This window comes from Hemitrygon akajei, chromosome 3 (assembly GCF_048418815.1).
Source record: "Hemitrygon akajei chromosome 3, sHemAka1.3, whole genome shotgun sequence".
Classification (NCBI taxonomy): Eukaryota; Metazoa; Chordata; class Chondrichthyes; order Myliobatiformes; family Dasyatidae; genus Hemitrygon; species Hemitrygon akajei.
Window position 1 is genome coordinate 164,664,615 of NC_133126.1, and position 15,303 is coordinate 164,679,917.

A 15,303-nucleotide genomic window follows, 5' to 3' on the forward strand; every position below is an offset into this window, starting at 1 on the left:
TAAACTTCTACAGCTGCACAGTGGAGAATATCCCAACTGGTTGCTTCACAGTATGGTATGGAAACAAACTGCCCAAGGACAGAAGATCCTACAAAAAGTAGTGGATACAGCACAGTCTAGCACAGCAAAAGTTGTCCTCATCATTGAGCACATCTACAAGGAGTGCTACCACAAGAAAGCAGCATCCATCAAGAGTCCCAACCATCCAGGCCATACTCTCTTCTCACTACTGCCATCAGGGAGGTACTGAAACCTTAGGTCCCATACCACCAGGTTCAGGAACAACCTTCAACCATCAGAATCCTGAACCAGTCTGGATAACTTCACTCACCTCAACACTGAACTGATACCACAACCTATGGACTCACTTGCAAGGACTCTACAACTCATGGTCTTAGTATTGTTTATTTACTATTTATTTAATTATTACCTTTTTTTGTATTTGCAGTTTGTCTTTTGCACATCGTTTATTAGTCTTTGTATGTAGTTTTTTTAAAAAAAACTGATTCTGTTGTATTTTTGTCCTGTGAATACTTGCAAGAAAATTAATCTCATAGTAAATGGTGACATACAAGTACTTTGAACTTTTTGCAAGAATATTCAGGGTGGGTAGGGTCTTTGATTATGCTGGCTGCTTTTCTGAGGAGGTGAGAAGTATGGACAGAGTCCATAGAAGTTTGTGCTGTGTCCACAACTCCTTGCAGTTTCTTGTAGCCACTTGCAGAGCAGTTGCCTATTAAGCTGCCAAGGGTTGGTAGAGGCATGCCAAATTTCTTCAGTTTCCTGAGAAAGTATAGAGGCCTTGATGAGCATTCTTAGCTGTAGTGAAGTGGTTGGATCAGAACAGGCCATCGGTGATGTTCACTTTTAGGAACTTGAAGCTCTCACTGTTGCTGTAGACAGAAAGTGAGCACTATTCCCTTCCTGAAATCAATGACCAGGTCTTGTTTTGCTGACATTGCGAGAAAGGTTGTTGTTATGTCACCATGTTACTGGGCTCTATCTTCTTCCTGTAGTCTGCCTTATTGTTATTTGAGATATGGCCCACTATGTTGGTATCATCTGCAAACTTATAGATGGAGTTGGAGCAGAATCTGGTCATACTTGGAGTAAAGGTTGAAGACCCAGCCCTGTAAGGCACTGTTCTACAGAACAATCTCAGTGAAATTTTGCTAGCTATCCTTACTGACTGGTCTATTGGTCAAGAATCCAAGGATCCTGCAGCAGAGGGAACTGTTGACTAATAGTATTCAATGGCAGGGCTGTAGAAAATAAACAGGTGTCTTTACTGTCCAGGTGCTCCACAGATGAATATGGAGCTAGGGGAAATGCTAATAACTATAGATCTCTTCCAGTAGCAGGCAGACTGTAGTAGATTGAGGTTGTCTGGAAGGCTGAAGTTGATGTATGTCATGATCAACCTTTCAAAGCACTTCACGAGGACAGATGTCATAGCCACTGAATAATAGTCATTATGCACATTATCTTGTTATTCTTAGATACTAGGATGATAGTTGCCTTCTTAAAGCAAGTGGGAACCACAGATTGAAGCAGAAAGAGCTCAAAATGAATGCAAATAACCCCACCAGCAGATATGGAAAACTTTTAAATTCGCTATGATAACTGTGGGTTCAGGTGCACTGGAGACTATTGGATTGAGTGGTGACATACACCTTCTCTTCTGTTCAAAAGGTGCACAGAATGTGTTAAGCTCATTGGGAAGGGATGTGCTTTTGTTGGTGACGTTGCCAGATTTGTTATGTAGCCCATTAAAGCATGCAAGTCCTGATGGTTAGACTGGGGTCCGATTTTGGACCAATTCTGATGATTCCCTTCAGAGCTCCATCCTAGGATTGCCAATTTCTGCCACTGCCTTAAATACCTTCAAAACATGATCCCTTACAGCTACTGTACTCAATTCAGATGTCACTCAAAGCACCTGCCGAATTTAATGCTCTGGCATCAGCCAAATGTTGACAAGAACTGAATACACATTCCCTCACAGAAAATATAATTCACGCTTAAATATCCATACATCTATATTAATACCATAGGTCCAAATGGGACATTTTCCCTGATAGATTCAGCATTCAGAGAATGAAAATAAAAACCCTACCAAAAAAAAACTACTCAATCCCAAACAAATTACAACTTTATATGTTATGAAAAAGACAGAATAAAGCAGTGGCTGATTGGCAAGAGGCAATGAGTGGGAATAAAGGAAGCTGTTTCGGGTTGGCTGCCAGTGACTAGTGGTATTCCACAGGTGTCTGTTTTGGGGCAGATTCTTTGCATGTTGTATGTAAATGACTTGGATGGTAGAATTGATGGCTTTGTTGCAAATTTGCAGATGATATGAAGGTAGGTAGAAGGGCAGGTAGTTTTGAGGAAGTAGAGGGGCTAAAGACAGACTTAGATTAGGAGAATGAGCAAAGAAGTAGCAGATGAAATACAGTGTCAGGAAGTGTCTGGTCATGCACTTTGGTAGAAGAAATGAAAACATTGACTATATTCTAAATAGGGAGTAAATACAAAAAAACTGAGGTGCAAAGGGAGTCCTTGTGATTCGCTAAAGGTTAATTTGCAGGTTGATTCTGTGGTGAGGAAGTCAAATGCAATGTTAGCATTCAATTCAAGAGGACTAGAATATAAAAGCAAGGATGTTATGTTGAGACTTTATAAAGCAGTGATGAGGACTCACTTGGAGTACTGTGAGCAGGTTTACTTTATCACAGAAAGGATGTGCTGAAACTGGAGTGTGTTTCAAGGGGGTTCACAAAAATGATTCCAGTATTGAATGGCTTGTGATATGAAGAGCGTTTGATGGCTCTGGGCCTATATTCACTAGAATTCAGAAAAATGAGGGGTGACCTCATTGAACCCTATTGAATGTGAAAGGCCTTGATAGAATGGATGTGGAATGGATATTTCCTATGCTGGGAGAGTAAGACCAGAGGACACAACTTCAGAATAGTGGGGCGTCATTTCAGAATGGAAATGAGGAGGAATTTCTTTAGCCAGTAAGTGATGAATCTGTAGAGTTCATTGCCACAGGCAGTTGTGGAGGCCCAAGTCTTTTTTTTAATATATATATGGTAGAGGTTGATAGATTCTTGATTGTCCAGAGCATGAAGGGATTGGGGGGGGGGGGGGGGCGCGGTGGCAGGAGATTACAGCTGAGAGGAAAAATGGATCAGCCATGGTGAAATGGCAGAGCAGACTTGATGGACCAAATGGCCTAATTCTGCTCCTATGTCTTATGGTCTCATGTTCACAACTTTGCAATCAAATACAATGCTTCCTACAAACAAGCAAAAAAATACTCGATTTCTCCATTTGACTAAACATTTTCAATTCCCAAACTGACATTATCAGAAAAATTATTTAACTTCTAGGATGGAGTTCCTAATATGCCTCACAAAAGTAGAATCAGACATTGATAAAAGCAGGTCCAAAGAAAATTAGGGACTAGGAAAGGGATAATTCGCTGTTGGTGAAATAAAGGCTCAACCCAAAAAGAAATAGACTTCAGGTGAAAAAAATAAAATGAATGGGCTAAATGCATATTAATAAGAAATCACAGCCAATGTCAAGGTTAGAGGAGGTGGTATGGGAGAATATTTAATTGGGTCAGGGATAATTACAATGGTATTAGCAGAAATAGGAGCAGATGTTGGCAGGGACACGCAAAGCAGAAATGTGGAGGTTGTTTGGAGAGCACTTGCGTAGGGTCTGGATTGGTTGGTCTCATTGAGACAAGAGAAAGGATAGTAGGGTGAATGAACCACGTCTGACAAGAAAACATTTAGTCAAGAGGAAGATATATACTTAAGGTATAGGAAGGAAAAATCATAAAGGGCTTTTGAGAGTTAGAGGATAGCCAGGAAGGAGCTTAAGAAGGGACTTAGGAATGGAACGAGACACGAGATGACCTTGGCAAGTAGGATTAAGGAAAATGCCCAAGGCATTCTACAGATACATAAAAAACAGCATGTTTTCACTAGTGACAGGGGCTGTGGCAGACGAGAGGTAGCCTAGAACAGGATAATATGCTGCAACAGACCAACAATAAGAAAGTGGGTGATTTTTCAAAAACATCAGGATGGATACATCCCTGGGTTCGAAGAGGATATAATCCAGGTTACTACAGGAAGAGCTTGCTGGAGCATTGATCATGATCTGTGTCCTCGCTCGTCACAGGAGTAGTACCAGAGGACTGAAGGATGGCCAATTTTGTACCTTTGTTCATTAAAGTTAATAGGGATAATCCTGGGAATTGCAGACCAGCAAGTCTTATGTCAGTTGCAGGCAAAATATTGGAATGGATGCTTTTGGACAGGATCTAGATGTAGTTGGAGAAGTATAATCTTATTGGGGCAATTAACATGGCTTTGATCAGGGTAGGTCATGCCTCACAAACCTGATGTTTTTTGAGGAAATGACAAAACAAAAACGGGATGGTAGTAGATGGAGCGTATACTGCTTGTAGGTCTGTGACTAGTGATGTTCTTCAGGGATCTGTTCTGGGACCCTGCTCTTTATAATTTTATGAACGATTTGGATGGGGAAGTGGAAGGGTGTTAGCAAGTCTACAGATGACAAAGACTTTTGGTGTTCTGAATAGTGTAAAGCATTGTCATAGGTTAGAAACTGGACATAGGGAGGATGCAGAACACAGCTAGAAATGGTTGATGAAACTCAATCTGGAATAGTGTGAAGTGATACACTTTTGGAGGTCAAGCATAAAGGCAGAGTAGTAGATTAATGGCAGATTTCTTAGAATCCATAGATCCCTCAAAGTTGTTCCGCAAGTTGACAGAGTGGTTAAGAAGGGGATGGGGGACGTCACATGATGACGTAGGGTCGAGACGTGGAAATCCAGCTCTCCCGTAAAAAAACTAATAAATTAATGTTTAAGTGAAGAAAAGTTAGTAAATATTTTCTAAAAACTACGTCTAAACTACTCAGGATTTTCCTTAGATATGCCTCCTAAACAGACAAAGAAGAAAACTTCTACTTTGAAGATAGTACAAGCTGAGCCGGCCACCATGAAGAAGCCTCAGACTCAAGTGCATCTTACCTCCGGTGATATAGAACAGGAATTGGCCGCAACATCAACAGTCTCCAAGAAGGAACAACAGGAACTGTGCGTGCGCGCAGGAAAGGGCATGCGCAAACATGAGCAATTTGAACTACAAATCCCAGCTACGATTGGAAGTGGAAGTGAAAATGAACCCGAGGTGGATTCGGATTCTCTGGAACATACAGATGAAGATGAGGAGGTAAAAGAAGAACAGGAAGAGATTGGAGGTGGAAGATATTCTGGAGACATAAGAGAAGCTTTGGCGCAAATAATGCATGAATTAAAAGAATTAAAAACATTAAAAATAATAAGATATTAAAAATATGAAGGCCATGTTTGATAAGATGGTGAAAAAACAGGAGAAAATGGACAAGAAAGTTAAAAAGCAGGAAGAAATAACGGGAGACACTATTGAGAGAGTGAATAAAATGGAAGGTAATATTCTTGCCTGGACATCAGAAAGAAAACAACTGTTGGAAAAAATAGATGTGCTTGAAAATTTTAGTAGACAAAATAATATTAAAATTGTTGGTCTTAAAGAAGGGATAGAGGGAGAGGATCCAATAAATTTTTTTCAAAAATGGATCCCAGAAAATTTGGAAATGGAAGAAGGAACTCAGTTGATTGAAATTGAAAGGGTCCACAGAGCCTTAAGATCAAAACCCCAACCTAATCAAAACCCACGACCAATCTTGATAAAATGCTTAAGATATCAAGATAAAGAAAAGATCCTGAAGGCGGCTGCCCAATGTGCCAGAAAGAAAAATGAGCCATTGATGATAGAAGGGAAAGCAGTTCTTTTCTATCCTGATATAAGTTATGACCTTTTAAAGAGAAAGAAGGAATTTAACCCAACGAAAAAAGATTTATGGGAAGAGGGTTATAAATTTATAACAACACTGATAATTTTTTTGGATGACGGAAAAAGATGATGTTTTACTGATCATCGGGATGCAGAGCAGTTTGCATAAGAACTCCCAAATATTCGCTAGACACAGTAAAGATTTAAAAGTGAAACAGATTAAAGATGAAGACGAGGACACTGAAGTGAGTTGATGGACTTTAAGGACAGGAGAATATTTAAATATACTTTTAATTATATGATAGCGGGGGAGAAAGGTAAAAATTTGAGAAATATTAATCGAGAGTAGTGATATTATTTTTTCTTATCTTATATATACTTTTTTCATGTTATGGGGGAGCTGGGGGAACTTCGGATCAATCGCTACGGGATTCACGTGTGTAATCATGGCGTTTGCCATGACCCGCACATTGGAGGGGGGTAATGTTGTGTTTTTTTTCATTCACAACATTAGCAGGGTTTTTTTTTCTTTATAACCTATTTTTCTTTTATCTTTCTTTCTTTGCCTGGATGATCGGAGGAGAGACACATAGCAACATGGAGAATTTTAAAATAATTCTCCAAGGTACTATGAGAGTTGAAATATTATGTATTATTATAGACTGGAGTAACCCCATTAAAAATAATGACTAATTTACTGAATTTTTAAAGTTTTAATGTTAATGGGCTTAATGGACCAGTGAAAAGAAAAAGAATTTTAACATACATTAAGAAAATGAAAATATATATAGCTTTTATACAAGAAACACATTTAACAGAGATAGAACATCAGAAATTAAAGAGAGATTGGGTCGGAAATGTTACAGCAGCTTCATTTAATTCAAAAGCCAGGGGAGCTGCAATTTTGGTCAATAAAACTTTACCAATTAAAATACAAAATGTATTAATTGATTCTGCGGGAAGATATGTAATTATACATTGTCAAATCTTTTCAGAACTACGGACTCTTATACAAGAGGCTTTTTTGAATTTGTCTGACACACACGATAAAATATTAATAGGTGGAGACTTTAACTTTTGTTAGTGGAGACTTTAACTTTTGTCTAGACCCAGTTTTAGATAGGTCAACAAAGGTTGTTACAAAACCAAAAGTAGCAAAATTAACTTTTTCACTGATGAAAGATTTAAATTTAATTGATATATGGAGAAAAATTAACCCAAGAGAAAGAGATTATTCATTTTGTTCAAATAGACATAAAACTTATTCAAGGATAGATTTTTTCTTACTATTGGCGAATATTCAAGACAGAGTGAAAAGTATGGAATATAAAGCAAGAATATTGTCAGATCATTCCCCCTTGATAATGACAATGATGGATAAGGAGGAATCGATTTACAGATGGAGATTTAATTCAATATTATTAAAACATCAAGATTTTTGTGATTTTATGAAAAAACAGATTCAGTTTTTTTTAGATACAAACTCATTCAGTTGATGATAAATTTATATTATGGGAAGCGATGAAGGCATATTTGAGAGGCCAGATAATAAGTTATACGAATATATGGTAGAAATAGATCAATTGGAAAAAGAGATTACAAAATTAGAAAAAGAATCTCAAAGATATAAGACAGAAGAAAAACAAAGACAACTTGTTAATAAGAAGCTACAATATAATACACTTCAGACATATCGAACAGAAAAAGCAATTATGAGAACTAAACAGAGATATTATGAACTAGGTGAAAGATCACACAAGATTCTTGCTTGGCAGTTAAAAACAGACCAGGCTTCCAAAACGATAAATGCAATTAGAACAAGTGTAAATAAAATTATTTATAAACTTTTAGAAATCAATGAAACTTTAAAAATTTTTTATTCTAAATTGTATCAATCAGAATAACAAAATGATATTGTTGAGATAGAAAGGTTTTTATCACAAATAACTCTCACAAAATTGAATTCGGAAGAACAGAAGGGATTAGATGTGCCTTTTACATTAAAAGAGGTCGAAGAAGCTCTAGGATCACTTCAGAGTAATAAATCTCCAGGAGAAGATGGTTTTCCACCTGAATTTTACAAAAAGTTTAAAGATTTATTAATTCCTCCTTTTATGGAGCTAATACACCAAGCGGAAAGAACGCATAAACTTCCAGAATCTTTTTTGACAGCTATTTTAATAGTATTGCCAAAAAAAGACAGATCTTTTAAAGCCAACATCATATAGACCTATTTCTTTGTTGAACACGGACTATAAAACAATAGCAAAGATTTTATCTAATAGATTATCTAAATACTTACCAAAATTAATACACATGGACCAAACAGGATTTATTAAAAATAGACAATCGGCAGATAACGTAATTCGGTTACTTAGTATAATTCATTTGGCACAAAAGAGGGAAGAAATGAGTGTGGCAGTTGCTTTGGATGTAGAAAAAGCATTTGATAGATTGGAATGGGATTTTTTATTTAAGGTATTGGAAAAATATGGATTAGGAGTATCTTTTATAAAATGGATTAAAACCTTAAATACTAACCCCAAAGCTAAAGTGGTGACAAATGGCCAAATTTCAACATCATTTCAGTTAACAAGGTCAACTAGACAAGGTTGTCCATTATAACCTGCTTTATTTGTGTTGGTGATAGAACCATTAGCTGAATTAATTAGAACTGACTCAGATATTATGGGTTTCAGAGTTAATCAGGAGGAATATAAGATTAACTTATTTGCTGATGATGTTCTGATTTACCTAACTAACCCATTACATTCATTGCATAAATTATCTTCTAGATTGGAAGAATATGGGAAAATATCAGTACAAAATAAATTGGGATAAAAGTGAAATTCTACCCCTTACTAAAGGAGATTATAGTCAATGTCGATTAATGACTCAATTTAGACGGCTGATAAATGGTATAAAGTATTTAGGTATAAGAGTTGATAATGATATAAAGAATTTATATAAATTAAATTATTTGCCATTATTGAAAAAAATTCAAGAGGATCTTGATAAATGGATGATGTTACCAATAACATTAATAGGTAGAGTCAATGCTGTAAAATTGAATATATTCCCTAGATTACAATATTTATTCCAAACATTACCAATACAATTACCGCAGAAATTTTTTCAAAAGTTAAATAAATGTGTGAGGTAATTCCTTTGGAAAGGTAAGATGTCAAGAATATTGTTGGAAAAATCGACATGGAAATCTGACCTAGGAGGGTTACAATTACCAAATTTTAAGAATTATTACAAAGCAAATCAACTTAGATTTATTACATCTTTTTTTGATGAAGATAAACTGGCATGGATTAGAATAGAATTAGACAAAATAGGAGAAAATATACCAGAAGATTTTATATATAAAGGGGAATCTAAATGGATATGGGAAAAGAAAGAATCTCCTATACTAAAACATTTGATTGATATATGGAATAAGATAAATGTTGTTGATGAGATAGAGGAATCTTTATTAGCAAAGAGACTTTTAATTCAAAATAAATGTATCCCTTTTACAATGGATAATCAACTTTTATATAACTGGTTTCACAAAGGGATTAGATATATAGGAGACTGTTTTGAACGCGGTATATTAATGTCATTTGACCAATTAAAGAATAAATATAAAATATCAAATGACACTCTTTTCTGTTATTTCCAATTAAGGGCTTATTTAAGAGATAAACTGGGTCAAACAATGCTATTGCCGAAACCTAATGAAATAGAAACTTTAATTCATAAAGGAAAAATTTTAAAAATTATTTCTGGTATGTATAATTTGATTCAAAAACAGGCAATTAAACAAGGAATTCATAAGTCAAGACAAAAATGGGAAACTAATTTGAATATTAAAATTGATGAAACAATTTGGTCAAGATTGTCTTGACAGTATGACAAACACAATAAATGTTCAACTAAGATTAGTACAATATAACTTTTTACATCAAATATATATTACACCACAAAAAATAAATAGATTAAACTCAAATTTATCTGATCAATGTTTCCGATGTAATCAAGAAATTGGTACTTTTTTTACACTCTACTTGGTCTTGTTCTAAAATTCAACCTTTTTGGACAAATTTAAGAGTTTTACTGGAACAAATTATTGGAATACAACTTCCACATAATCCAATATTATTTTTACTAGGCGATATTGAAGGGATAAAATCAAAATCCAAATTGAATAAATATCAGAAAGAATTCATAAAAATTGCATTGGCAGTAGCCAAAAAGGCTATTGCAGTTACTTGGAAATCAGATTCATACTTAAGTATAGATCGTTGGAAGAATGAAATTTTTAGCTGCATTCTACTTGAAAAAATTACTTATAATTTAAGATATAAATATGAAATATTTCTGAAAATTTGGCACCCTTATTTACAAAAAATAGGATTAAATATATAGGTGCTCTGAAGACAAAATTATTGGTTATCTGGGGAAAGAAATAAGTATACATATTAAAGCTATTATGAACTCCATGGAGCATGTGGGGATCTTCCGATATCCAGGCATTCTTTCTTTCCTTCTTTCTCTTTTCTTCTTTTTTTCTATAGGGATATGTTGGGGGGGGGGGGGGGGGGAAGGGTTGATAATTTTTTTTCCCTTCTGTAACCTATTTGAAAATTCAATTTAAAGAAAAGGCACATGGTGTGTTTACCTTCGTTAGTTGTGGGATTGAGTTCAAAAGCTACAAGGTAATGTTACAGCTCTATACAACTCTGCTTAGACCACACTGAGTGTTGTGCTTAGTTCTGGTTGCCTCATTATAGGAAAGATATGGAAGCTTTAGAGAGGGTGCAGACGAGTTTTATCAAGATGGTGCCTGGATTAAGGAGCATGTTTTATGAGGAAAGGTTGAGTGAACTAGGACTTTACTCTTTGGAGCCAAGAAGGAACCAAGGCGACTTGATAGAGGTGTATAACACCATAAAAGCATAAATAGAATGGACAGCATGTGCCTGTTTCCACCAGAGTGACAGTGGCTAATATGAGAGGATATACTTTCAAGGTGTTTGGACGAAGCTATAGTTGATGTTAGAGTTAGTTTTTTTTGTACACACTGAGTGACAAGTCTATGGAGTGCACTGCCAAGGGTGGTCACAGAAGCAGATTCATTAGGGAAATTTAAGAGACACGTAGATAGGCACACAGATGAAAGTGAAAAAGAATAGAGGACTACGTGGAAGGGAAGGGTTACATTGATCTTGGAATAGGTTAAAAGGTCAGCTCAACATTGTGGACCAAAAGGATTCATACTGTGCTGTACCGTTCTATGTTAACTTATTAAACACATTAATTTAGAGCAAGAATAGGCCACTCCACCCCTCAATCTTGCTGTGCTATTCACCAGGAACACAGCTGATCTAACTCAACTCCACGTTCACATTTTTCTCCTGTAGCATTTCAACCCTTTTTTTTAACATCTACCCATCTCAACTTCCAGTAATATTCAAGGAGATTTCCTAAAACTTCGCACTTTTCAGGGAAAAAAAACACTTCATCTAACTTAAAATGTGCAAGCCATTAATTTAAACCCATATTCTAGATTCTTCCAAATCTATCCTTGAACAAGTCCACACCTGAGATTTGGAAGGTGCTTAAAGGCCAACTGAACAGAGTACAGGACAGGCATGTTCCAGTAAAGGCAAGGGTGGCAAGGTAAGCAAAGCAACAGGAGCTCGAGGACTATAAGGAAGCCAAAAAAAGAACTCGAGAACTCAGAGATCTTAGTTGGCCTTGAAGTCTTTGGCAAGTAGGATTAAAGAGGTTCCCAAGGCATTCTATACATACACTAAGAGCAAGAGGATAACTAGGGTGAGGGTAGGAACACTCAAGGGCGAGGGTAGGAACACTCAAGGATGAATGAAGGAACACGTCATTGGAGGAGGAAGATTAGATTGTGGTAATAAATGAGAATCACTATTTAATAAAGGAGAAAAATTTGGAGGACAGCACGTTCAGTACGGAGCATGCTAATATGCCACAGCATTTTGAGATGAATAACGGGGTACTGTTGGGTCTCTTGAAGAACATCGAGGTGGCTGAGTTCCCAGCGCCTGATGGTATATATCCCTAGTTATTGATAATGACAAGTAGTGAGATTTCCGGAGCCTTGACCAAGATTAAGGCTTCCCTCTGTATCCCAGAGGATTTGCAAGTCGCTTGTATTGTTCCATATTTAAGACAAAAAGGGATAATGCTACAAATTATAGACTGATGGGTCTCATAACTGTGGTAGGGAAGCTTCTGAAGATGATTCTTACAGCACAGTACGGTACAGCATAGGAACTGGCTCTGTGGTGAAATTAAATTAGTAATCAAATGTCTAACTAATCCCTTCTGCCTACCTAAAAGCCTCTTAAACCTCTATAGCTTTTGCCTCCACCACCATCCAGTTTAATTTTTTTTTGAAGGTTTGTGATAGGATAGATGAGCATTTGGGAAAACACAGCCCAGAATAAGGCCAAAAAGTGGACTTTCTTTTACACTGGGACTCATATCATTGCATAGGCCTAATCAGGCAGCTATATTCAAGACTCCACAACTTTGATAAGATTCTCGTTCAAGGTTCAACGCTCCCACCAATGGATACTGAAACCACAAACATAGTATACACTTTGGGTTCATGTTGAACAGTACTTTAAGGAGCCAAACGACTGAATCATAGGATTTGGGGTCATCGGCTGATCTACTTGCCTATTATTGTACGAACTAACTAGTAAGATATGTTGGAATCCGGTCAAAGTTCTGGACTCCACGGGACTCTCCCCATCATCTGTATGGCATTGCAGATCTAAGTCCTGTGGAATAGAATATACCAGGAGATTTCGAAGAATGATCACCGAAAGAATGGTGTAGTACACAGTACTGATCGTCCGATACTAAACGTATAATGCAGTTCACTAAATTGAAGCACAAGTTCTCACAAATTTGCACAGGGTTCACTAAACTGCGTACAACATTAAAATCCAATGGCTACATATTTGTTTATAGTAGCTTAATATAAAGTTGCTGATTGCGTTAATTCAGAAAGCAGTTAAGGACGCGAGCTTGGAATTCACATCCACTAGATCAAGTTAAGGACGGCAGATTTTCTTCACTCAGACTATGTTCACCAGATGGGATTACACTCTGGTTTAAGACCATTTATACTGAAACTAACGATAATTAAGTGAATGTTACAGTTGCGGTGGAATTTCCTTTCACCAATTTCCTGAAAAAATGTATTACAATTTGGTACAAGGAATTTACCACGAATTAAGTATTAAAATTACTGTGCGCTCTACAAAGGATTATTCCAATCTCCGCCAACCGCGAAATTCCCATAATAAAATAGAGGCATACCAAAACTCTGGAGTGAATGCAACACTGTCACCATTCGCGACGATCTCGCCTCATTTAACTTCGAGGTTTCCATACAATCGCAGACACTCTGACAAGCTCCTTCCGTTTCAACACGAGAGAGAGAGAGAAAGGCGGGTCCAGAGACAAGGAAATGAAGTTAAATCTGTACCGTGGAGCCGACGACCAGCCCCGAGCGCTTCTGGAGCTGCCGTCCGAGCGCCATCCTCCCAACTCCCAGCGAGTGAAGCGCCGCTCTCGGCGCCAGGGGGCAAAATGGCTTCAGCCGCTTGACGGAGCATGCGCGGCCGCGGCCGCGGTCAATCGGGCGGCTCCGGCTTGCGGTCAGCTGGCGCGCGTCCTGAACTGAGGTACGGTTCTGCGCCGACAATCGTGCAGGGAAGGCAGGCGTGGGTCAATCCTCCTTCGCGCCCGTTGCTGACTTCTATCTCAGTGCTACTTCCCTGCAAAGGCCCCATTGGCTTCACTTCCACAAGTAAATGAAAAAATCTTTCCTGTGCGTGGCCTCCACACCTCCTTCTCAGCACTTCTCCGAAAGCCGGTACTTTTATTCTGGGACCAGAGTTTACTCTGGTAGTAAACTCACCACCTACATTACTTCCGCGAGCCAAATTAGGATTCTGCACATTTCACTTTTCCCAATGTGACAAACCTGTTCATTTAAGTTCGTAAGTAATTCCAGTAAGCTGTCATTATTCTTGTACTTAAATTATTTTTCACTAAAGATCAACGCACCACTTGTCTTCCTAATTGTTTTTTGTACTAGCAAATCAAAGTTATAAGTAAATTTATACTCAAAAGACATACATATCACCATAAACAACCCCAAGATTCATTTTCTTGCAGCTCAACACGGTAATTCCAAGAAACATAATAGAATCAATGTTAGACTACACCCAACAGGACAGACAAACAACTAATATGCAAATACAAAAGAATGAATAATGAGAATATGAGATGAAGAGACATTGTAAGTGAGCCAATTGGCCATGGGAATAGTCTAGTGATGGGGCGAGTGAAGTTGAGTGAAATTATCCCATGTGGTTTAAAAGCCTGATGGTTGAGGGGTAATAAATGTTCCTAAACCTAGTGGTGCAGGTCCTGAGGCTCCTGTACCTTCTTCCTGATGGCAGCAGTGAGAAGACAGCATGGCCTGGTTGGTGGGGGTCTTTAATGATAGATATTGCTTTCCTGCCACAGCGCTCCATGTGGATGTGCTCAGTGGTGGGGGAGGCCTTACCCGTGATGGGCTGGGCTGTATCCACTACTTTTTGTAGGATATTCTGTCCCAGGGCATTGGTGTTTCCACACCGGGCTATGGTGCAACCAGTCAATATACTCTCCACCACACATCTATAGAAGTTTGTCAAAGTTTTAGATGTCATGCTGAATCTTTGCAAACTCCTAAGGAAGTAGAGTCACTGCTGTGCTTTCTTTGTAACGGCACTTACATGCTGTACCCAAGAATACTCTGTCACTACTGAACACAACTTTCAAACTCCTACCATTAAAAAAAATCATCCACTGCCTTTCAAACTTTTCCACGAAAGTGGATGACCTCACATTTTTAACCATGTGCCATGTTCTTGCCTGTTCACTTTTTTTGCCTATACATGTCATGGTTCTGGTCAGCCGTTCCCCTTTAACACTCCTTTCTCCCTGATCATGCCCCAATTTCAGTTAATTGCTGCTAGTTACCCATCTGGCTTTCAGTCAGAGAATGGGAAATAAAAACGAGGACAACCCAATCACAGGTTGCCAGTTCATTGGTCAATCCTTGTGTGATACTTTGTTCCTTATTTCGATTGGAATCGGCAATTCTAAGTTCCACCCTAGTTCTAGAGAATCCCTGTGAATCCCAGCTCCTTGTCAAGATCCCCCTGGTTTTCTAGCAAAACAATGACCCCAAGCATAAAGCCAAAGCTACACAGGAATGGCTTAAGAACAACAAAGTTAATGTCCTGGCGTGGCCAAGTCAGAGTCCAGACCTCAATCCAATTGAGAATTTTTAGCTGGACTTAAAAACTGTTCACTCAAAATTCCC

The 15,303-nt window shown here is 37.8% G+C and overlaps 2 protein-coding genes across 8 annotated transcripts in view; one reads left to right on the top strand and one right to left on the bottom strand.

Moving 5' to 3' along the window:
• The window catches only part of b3gnt5a (UDP-GlcNAc:betaGal beta-1,3-N-acetylglucosaminyltransferase 5a), a 48,716-nt gene extending 35,125 nt beyond the window's left edge, over positions 1-13,591 (bottom strand). For 2 of the 3 annotated variants that reach the window (XR_012098380.1, XM_073041232.1), the window contains exon 1: positions 13,242-13,591. The gene's annotated coding sequence lies outside the window, so the exon portion shown is untranslated. The remainder of the gene's footprint in view (positions 1-13,241) is intronic. The other variant, XM_073041234.1, reaches the window with a different exon arrangement.
• Positions 1-15,303, top strand: part of mcf2l2 (MCF.2 cell line derived transforming sequence-like 2) — a 331,126-nt gene that overhangs the window by 197,739 nt on the left and 118,084 nt on the right. The window lies entirely within an intron of this gene.